Genomic DNA, 10,004 nt, shown 5'->3' with positions numbered 1-10,004 from the left:
CCGCTGCTACTAACCATTTTTGATGTTCCTTGACTGGTTTCAAGAAAACCAAAATCTTAGAGGAAGGCGACTTCTGTTTCAAATGGGGTGATGGGAGCCTGGTGTCTGCGAAGGCTGTGGGATCCGTGACGTTGTCTTTTGAAGACAACACTTTAAACTTGAATAATGTTTATTTTGTTCCTACCTTTGGGAAGAACTTAATATATGTTGCTCGTCTTCTTGAGCAAGATTATTGTTTAAAGTTCATTAAAGAATGGAATTCGTATTGCGTTTCCTGATAATTCTTTTGTCACTGATGCATGTATGAAGAATGCTCTTTTCTAAATCTATCCTACTCAACCTTATCTATGAGACACCGAAATAGATAATGATCTAGTTAGGGAGCCAAAGAGGATCAAACTTTCTATTTTCTCCGATCTAACAAACTCAACATATCTCTGGCACTTAAGACTTGGTCATATCAGTCTAGACAGGATTAAGAGACTTGTGAGGAACGGTCCACTCCAAGCCTCTGCAATAGGTTCACTACCTACTTGTGATTCTTGCATAGAAGGAAAAATGACTAAGCGACCTTTCTCCGATAAGGGTCGAAGAGCCACTGAGTTGCTGGAACGAGTACATTCTGATGTATGTGGTCCGCTCAGTCAACAAGCACGTGGTGGATACGAATACTTTGTTACCTTCACTGATGATTACTCAAGATATGGTTTTGTCTATTTGCTCAAACACAAATCCGAGACCTTTAACGTATTTAAGGTCTTTAGGGCTTTAGTGGAAAAGCAAACTGGCAAAGTGATCAAAACCCTTTGATCCGATCGAGGTGGTGAGTATATGTCTGGAGAGTTCGATGAATTTCTTAAAGAAGAAGGTATCGCTTCTCAGCTTACCGCAGCTGGCACACCTCAACAAAACGGGGTGTCAGAGCTAAAAACCGAACTCTTATGGAGATGGTTAGATCAATGATGAGTTACTCATCACTCCCTCTTTTGTTTTGGGGATATGCCCTCGAAACAGCCACTTACATTCTGAACCAAGTTCCGTCCAAAACGGTTCCTACTACTCCTTATGAACGATGAACTGGCCGTAAAGTAAATCTTGGCCGGCTCAAAATTTGCGGTTGCCCTGCACACGTGCAGAGGCAAAAGACTAGCAAGTTGGCTAGTAGGTCAGAATTGTGTCCGTACGTTGGATATCCAAAGGAAACCAAAGGTTTTACTTTCTATAGTCTCGAGGACGATAAGACTTTTGTTAGCACGAATGCTCGTTTCCTAGAGGAGGACTTTATGAAGGATGCAAAACCTAGAAGCAAAATTGTGCTTGAATAAAAGTTGTGTGAGGAAGCTTCTACCTCATCTGTAAGAACTGTTCTTACCCGAACTGAAACACAACCAAACTCATCAGAATGTCGTCAAGTAGTACATCGACGTAGTGGGAGGGCTACTCAAAAGCCTGACAGGTACATGTCCTATGCAGAATCTCTCGTAGCCGTTTCCGACATGAATGACCCTGTTTCCTATAGCCAAGCGATGGCTTGTTCTGAGTCAAACCTTTGGCTGGACGCCATGAAAGTTGAAATGCACTCGATGTATGTCAACAAAGTCTGGAAACTTGTAGACCTTCCTGAAGGGATTAAACACGTAGGGTGTAAGTGGATATATAAGAAGAAAAGGGGTCCGTATGGGAACGTCGAGACGTTCAAAGTACGACTTGTGGCTAAGGGTTATACCCAACAAGAAGGGATTGACTATGAAGAAACCTTCTCGCCAGTCGCGATGCTTAAATCCATCCGCATACTTTTATCCATAGCTACAGCTCTCGACTTTGAGATCTGGAAAATGGATGTCAAGACGGCCGTCCTGAATGGCAATCTTGAGGAGCGCATTTATATGGCTCAACTAGACGGTTTCATGGATAAAGGTCAAGAGACCAAGGTTTGTGAGTTACTTAAGTCCATTTATGGACTAAAGCAAGCATCTAGGTCATGGAATATTAAATTCGATGAAACTGTGAAAAGCTTCGGCTTTGAACAGTCAATAGATGAGCCTTGTGTTTACAAGTTAATACACGAAGGCAAAGTTGTGTTTCTGATACTATATGTCGTTGATATATTACTCATAGGTAACGATGTGGGTAAATTATCTGAGGTTAAGGTCTGGCTAGCAAAGCAATTCGACATGAAGGATCTAGGAGAAGTCGCGTACATTCTGGGGATCCAAATCTTTCGAGATAGGAAGAACCAGACTTTGTCGCTCTCTCAAGCATTTTATATTGATAAGGTGATGGATCGCTTCTCGATGCAAGACTCCAAGAAGGGCCAAATACCCTTTAGGCATGGAGTCTCACTCTCTAAGGACCAGTCTCCCAAGACTGCACAAAAGATTGAAGATATGAGGAAAATTCCTTACGCCTCTGTCGTAGGAAGCCTCATGTGTGCTATGCTTTGCACTAGACATGACATCTGTTTCGCCGTTGGCGTAGTTAGCCATTTCCAATCCAACCCTAGACCCGAGCACTGGATTGTTGTTAAGCATGTTCTTAAGTATCTTCGAAGACCTAGGAACTTGATGTTTACATACTCAGGTACTGACCTGACTATGGCGGGATATACCGACTCCGATTTACAAGCGGATAAGGATTCCAGGAAATCCACTTCGGGATTTGTGTTCATCCTTAATGGTGTAGCTGTTGTGTGGAGAAGTATTAAGCAATCTTGCATTGCTGACTCCACAATGGAAGAGGAATATGTGGCTGCTTGTGAAGCATCCAAAGAGGCTATATGGCTTAGAAAATTCCTTAAGTATTTGGAAGTTGTTCCAAACGTCGACGAGCCCATGACCCCTTATTGTGATAATAGTGGGGCTGTCGCTCACTCAAAGGAACCTCGAAGCCATAAGCGCTCTAAACATATTGAGAGGAAATACCATTTAATTCGAGAGATCGTGCAGCGCGGAGACGTGGAACTGGAGAAGATCTCAACGGTGGACAACCTGGCAGATCCATTCACCAAGGCCCTAGCGAACAAGGTCTTCGACCAACATCGAGAAGGATTAGGCATGAAGGACTACCACACATCTTCTTTGAGTCAAGTGGGAGTTTGTTGTCAATGGTGCCCATAAGAAGAGTTGTAGTCTTCATTTTGTACATTTGATGTAATAAAGTCTCACAAAGACTCTTGCTTGTGATTGCTTATTCATTTAATAAAAAGTTGAAACGTTCATTCAGTCTTCTGTGTCTGTTTGAGGCTTTATGATCAAAACATTAGTCTTTAGTCCATAAACAAACTTAACAACTTACGAAGAGACAAATGTAGATTTGCATGAACAAACTCTTCGTAGTTTGCTTAAAACGATATATTCGCAATCTAAGGGTCAAAGGACTATTGACCTCAGTACGATTGTTAGGAGAATCTATGATGTCTAATAATGGGGCATTGAGAGTTGGAGACTCTATAGCTCTTCTAGGTATCTTCCGAAGGTACTGAATTGACCAGTGCACTTCTAGAGACAAAATAAGAACAAACCATTTAACCTCTTATCTCTCAAAGTCACTACGTATGAATTGCATCATGCTTACCTTAATCCTGAAATGAGACATGTCATTTCATAGCTTACCTATTCTCATTTTACAAAGTCAGAGTTCGGACTCGCTATGTGATTCCGAACAGGACCTATTGGTGAAGTACTAAGTTATGAAGATGTCATGAGTAACTTTGTGAAGTTCTCATAGATATGGAATTCATGTACAAGATTGCTGAAATGCAATGTATATCACCTCATGCTTTGTTCCTTGGAATGTGAATAAATGAACTGACCAGTGTCCAAATTGAGCCCTGACTCTTTTGGATGAAACAATGCGACTTGTTAGCTCCTCGTCAATACCTATCCTCATGCTTTGTTTCTAACTTATTCACAAGCGACAAATGAGTTGAGGAAATAACAGCTAGAAGGGTAAAATGGTAATTTTGTAAATCCCGACTAAAGACTGAGGTTTTATCATAAAGCTTCAAACAGACAAGGTAGAATGAATGAACGTTTCAACTTTTATTAATGAATAAGCAATTAAAAGCAAGAGTCTATTGGAATTGATCTAGGGTTTAAGAAAAAGTTTAACGCTTCGGGTAAGGGCGGAATTTTAAAAAATTTCTTTTGACAAGTAAAACGATTTTACTAACCTAGACAAAGAGCAAGTACACGTAATTAAAAACTATTATGAGCATAATAAATTTACAAATCTTTTTCGAAGCTTGAACATTGAGAAGCTTTTGGAAAGCTGCAACGTTCGTCTCCCCTCGCAGCACGTCTATCTTCTTTCCTCGGCAACACGAGCAACCACGACAGTTTCTATCACAAGAATTACTTGAGAGAAAAGGAATTAGTGAGTGGGCACTTTTAAACACAACGACTCGAGAACAAGTCTCAAAGTCGAAGAACTAAAAACGCTAGGTCAAATGAGGACCTAGGTGCCAAAACAAAAACTGAAAAATAACTAGAGAGAGATAAAGAGGATCGGCCAAGTTCTAGAGAGAGAGGCTCTCAATCTCTTAACTTTGGGTGAATGAAATGTGAAGAATGAGGCCTCTATTTATAGGGGAGGGATTACCTTCAATAAGGTAGTTTCCTCTTCTATAGAATATCACATATTCATGAACAAAATATTCCTCTTTTCCTCTTTCATTTGGGCGGTCAAACAAGGCTTCTAGAAGCCTTGGATTTGTTTCCTCTTTTGCTTCCCTTATGCCTTGGCCGAAAATTCCCTTGTCATGCATAGGAAATTTGTTTCCTCTTTTTCTTTTGGCAAGTATCTTGATACATCAATGCACAAAATAATCTCTCCTCTTTCTCTATAGGGTGGGCGGCCAAGTCTCTCTAGAAGGAGCTTCTAGAAGCTTCTTCATTTGTTCATGACAACATGAGAAAGACCCATTAAGAATTTTCAATCAAATTCTTATGAAATGAAATTAATCCACAAGGCCCAATTAATTTAATCTTGGCCGAGTAGTTTTAAGTTTCATTTGTCATCATATGACAATGTCAAAAAATTTATTGTTTTGACTTAGCTTCTAGTGTAACTATTCCTACTCATGGATCCAAATGAACAAAGCTTGAGCTAAATACTTGGACTCAAAAGTTCACAAACCTTTTCCAAGTTTAGCTTAATGTCAACTGACTCCACTAAAGAGTTGACACTGAAAATCTCTCGGTTCAAATGAATTTATTTTCTAGTCAAGAATTCAAACAAATTGTAATGAGTGGAACCATTGAATATTATCAATGTTTACCCTTCATGAATATCATCAGCTAGTCGGGATTTACAAAATTACCATTTTACCCTTATAGCTGTTATTTCCTCAACTCATTTGTCGCTTGTGAATAAGTTAGAAACAATATATTGAGGAGGAGCTAACAAGTCACATTGTTTCATCCAAAAAGAGTCAAGACTCAATTTGGACACTGGCCAGTTCATTTATTCACATTCCAAGGAACAAAGCATGAGGTGATATACATTGCATTTCAACAATCTTGTACATGAATTCCATATCTATGAGAACTTCACAAAGTTACTCATGACATCTTCACAACTTGGTACTTCACCAATAAGTCATGTTCAGAATCACATAGTGAGTCCGAACATTGACTTTCTCAAATGAGAATACGTAGGCTGTGAAATGGCATGTCTCATTTCAGGCTTAAGGTAAGCATGATGCAATTCATACTTAGTGACTTCGAGACATAAGAGGTTAAATGGTTTGTTCTTATCTTGTCTCTAGAAGTGCACTAGTCAATTCAGTACCTTCGGAAGATACCTAGAAGTAGGGCTGAAACTGGATCGGTTCGGTTCGGTTTCTTACATTTTTTATATCCGAATCCGAATATTCAGTTTTTAAAAATTCGGTCCAATATCCGGTCCAGTTTAGTCTAAAACCGAAATTTGGTTATCCAAATATTCGGTTATCCGGTTTCTTAAATCCAATATCCGGTCCAATATCCGTTTTTCGAAATTCGGTTATCCGATTCTTTGAATTTCGGATCCAGTTTTATATCCGGTTTAAACAAACCGGCTATCCATTTTTTAAAATACATATCTAGTTCTAAAATTTTTACAATGATTTAAACACGAGTACAAAACGAGTCATATAAAGCTCTAAAATGATAATCCATAGTCTAAAAAATAAAAATTAAAAGTTAGGTAAAAAATGTTGTAAAAAATGTTGTGAAGTTTTTATTTGAAAATCATGGTCTAGGTGGTTGTTAAAGACCTATGTTTAATTATTTTTAATAAAAAATTTTAAATACAAAAAATCGGTTATATAACCGATATCCAAATTTGTCTAAAATCAAATCCGATATCCGGTCCAGTTTTTGAAACCGGATCGGTTATCCGAATCCGAATTTCGGTTATCTGACGTGGCTCCAGAATTCGGTTTCGGTTCGGTTTCGATATCGGTTTTATCCGATTTTCGGTTCGATTTTGTACAACTATAGAGTCTCCAACTCTCAATGCCTCATAACCAGACATCATAGATTTTCCTCACAATCGTACTAAGGTCAATAGTCCTTTGACCCTTAGATTGCGAATATATCGTTTTAAGCAAACTACGAAGAGTTTGTTCATGCAAATCTACATTTGTCTCTTCGTAAGTTGTTAAGTTTGTTTATGGACTAAAGACTAATGTTTTATCATAAAGTTTCAAACAGACAAGGTAGAATAAATGAACGTTTCAACTTTTTATTAAATGAATAAGCAATTACAAGCAAGATTCTTCGTGAGACTTTATTACATCAAATGTACAAAATAAAGACTACAACTCTTCTTGTGGGCACCATTGACAACAGAGTCTTCGTGAGACTATATATTACATCAAATGTACACAAATAGACACTACTACTCTTCTTGTGGGCACCATTGACAACAACGTGACGGTTCACCGTGTCCCGATGGTTCACCCAGTCCCGATGGTACTGTAAAATGTTTTACAAAATCTTCATATTCTTCAGGGTTCGCGAACTCTTCAAATTCTGTTCCTTTGTCACTGTTGTGTCTGTCATCTCCATCAAACTTATCTTCATCACCCCCTTCACTTTTGTGTTCATCATCTCGATCGTTGTGGTGGTAATCATATATGTCACGCTTGTATACTTCATCGTCTCGGTCATATGTTCGACTGTTGAACACAGAAACATCATCTCGGTCATTGATAATCAGATTCTGTCGTCTCTTGTTGAGTTCAACGTGAGGCAATTCTTCATTCATCACATTTTTCCCTTTATCTACTCTTTTTGGAGTTAACGCTATGATTTCTTTCGATACCAAAGTTACACAAAGTGCATAACTTCTATGACTTTTATACTTCGTATAATACTTAACGTCAATATCGTCCTTCAACAAAGCAGGCTTAACCGGCATATTACCCGCCTCATATGGAACTTTAAACTTTAAGTCATACTTTGATCTGTCTATATCGACTCTCTTGTACACCTTGTTGACTAACTCCATGTACGTCATCTCTTTCGAAACTTCAAGCCGAAATGTTCTCGCGTTTCTGAACACGTATAAGTGTCCATTTCTCTCTCACATGTCGTTAACCATCAATAAAACTGCAAGCAATATCACAAAAATACATTAAATTACATTAAACTTAAAACCAATCCGATACCATCGGATTTTTATAAAACTCATCGGATTTGGTCGGATTTTTTCGGATTTTATTGGAGTCGTCGGAAAGGGTCGGACTGGTCGGAACCATTCGGATTTTATGCTTGAATTTCATCGGAATTTGTACATGAATTTCATCCGAAATGGTCGGATTTCATCGAAAATAACGTCAAATTTCGGAAAGTTTAACCTACATCTACCAACTTTATTTAATCTACACAAACTATATCACTAAAGCTATAAAAGATTAATGAAGAAGCATACTTACCCATTTTGACGGAATTCAACCAATTGGATACTCGAAATGATGAGAAAATGAGATAGAATGAGATATTTTCAATAAGTAGTGAATGAACTTTTTGTTATTAGTAGCGTTATATGGTCTTGCAAGGGTATTTTTGTCCAAAATTGGTACAAAAGTCCAGTTTTTCATTTTTTTTAACTAGTGGGTCTAATTATATTTCCATTACTTTCGGGTCTAGAAAATGAAATTTCTCTTTGAGAATGATTCTTCGATTTCCCTTTATTCGTAACAATACTCCATTGCTTGTCTTGATTAACTTTAGTCATAGACTTGCCAACAGTAGCTTTTGACACATTTCCATCGTGTAAAGTCAAAGTCATATTTGCGGTCATCTATGAGCCAAGAAAGACTTAGTGGGCTTGCTATTTTGTCAGTTAAAAAAGAGTTGTTAGACAAACTTGAGTATAAGAATTTAATTTCTGAATGTGCATCTCAAAAAGCAAGAAAAGTGGATTTTGTGTAATTTTCTTGCTTTCTATTTTGTCATATGACTTTTTTTAATTAAATTGAATTTTCTTGTAATTTCATATATAATGTTTTGTTCAATGATAGATTTAAAATATATTACATTTTTAAATATTTTGAATTAATTTATATATAATTATAAAAGGCCCTCATTTTTCTTCTCGCCCAAGGCCTTCAATTTCTTTGCGCCGGCTCTGGCTTCACACATCACCCGGAGTGGGTGTCACATATGAAAAGAAGCGGCGGAAATAGTGGTGATAGCTGTGGCCTAGGTTGCGAGAAGAAGACCCGCACCATTGATCTAGATGAGAGTATACAATTCTAGATTAAGGGGGAATTTGTTAGTTTTGATCTAAACTTGGTAAAAAAAAAACAAAAAACAAAAAAAAAAGCAATTAAAACGTGTATTGTTAGTGGTACGTGTGTCGGTTGTAGGTTATTAGTATGTGTTAGTCTATATATCTATATTACGTGTGTTAGCTTTGTGGATTTTAGTTAGTGGGTATCCTATTTTAGTGGATCTAAGAGTGGGACAGTGGGAGTTAATTTTCTTCGTTATTATTTAAATAGCAGCCCGGTGTATTCGTTAGTAGCGTGTATTAAAAGATGTAATCCATAATTCCAACGTTGTTTTTTTTCGTTGGTATAGTATTTAATTAGGGACCATATCCAACAAGTGGTATCAGAGCATAAGAGATGTTGAAGCAGATATCGTCACTGAGTCGGGTCATCACTGGTGTAGCGATACGTAAGGGCATAAGAGGGGGTGTCATGCCGCTGCAGTACCCGAAAGATTTTAGGGAATAAGCCCAGTTATTAAAGGTTCTAATAGAATTGTGGTCTCATTAATTGGGCTTTGTGGTTTTTAGGGAATAAGCCTAGTTATTATGGTTGGCAACGGTAAACAATTAAATGACTATAGTTGTTGCGATTTTCTTGGTCTTGAATGCTACAAATTTTTCAATTTTAATGGTCTGTGCGATATAAAATCAATTGTATATCTAAAAATAGATTTTGACGTTAAAAAATTAATACAGTATAATATAAAAAAATCCAAACCTTTTTTTTACCGTTAAATTGATATTTAATTCTCCTATTTATACTTGTCTAACTCAATTTATTTTACAATACTTAAAAGTTACAAAAAAAAAAAAACGTTCAAGTGGCAAAAAAAAAAATCAACTTCTTATTGTTAAATTTTCAGGTTTACAAGCAGAGAGATCAAGATATCAAGTTATTTCCATATTTCCGGGTTTTATCTTTATCTCTTATTATTTTTATTACTATTTGTTTTCTATTAGTTTTTATATTATAAGTTTTTGCTTTTGTGTGTGTTGCGTTTTTTTTAATATCAACATTTTAGCAATTAGTGTTAAATATGTCGAATAGGAAATACCCATCGGGATATGAAAAAATTCAAAAAAAAATTAGAAAGCTTTGTTAAATCACAAAAAAGAGCAATTGAAAATTTTGTTTTATGCAATAAAAAAGATCAAGCAAATTCAAGCAAAAAATCGAATGGAGAAATAAATGAAGAAGTATTAGGCGATAGCAATAACTCAATTGTAGAATATATAATTAT

Source organism: Urtica dioica, chromosome 7, assembly GCF_054948205.1.
Source record: "Urtica dioica subsp. dioica isolate 48M chromosome 7, U.dioica_male_clone48M_v1_H2, whole genome shotgun sequence".
NCBI lineage: Eukaryota > Viridiplantae > Streptophyta > Magnoliopsida > Rosales > Urticaceae > Urtica > Urtica dioica.
The sequence above is the reverse complement of the archived record's forward strand: the minus strand, read 5'-3'. Positions refer to the sequence as shown.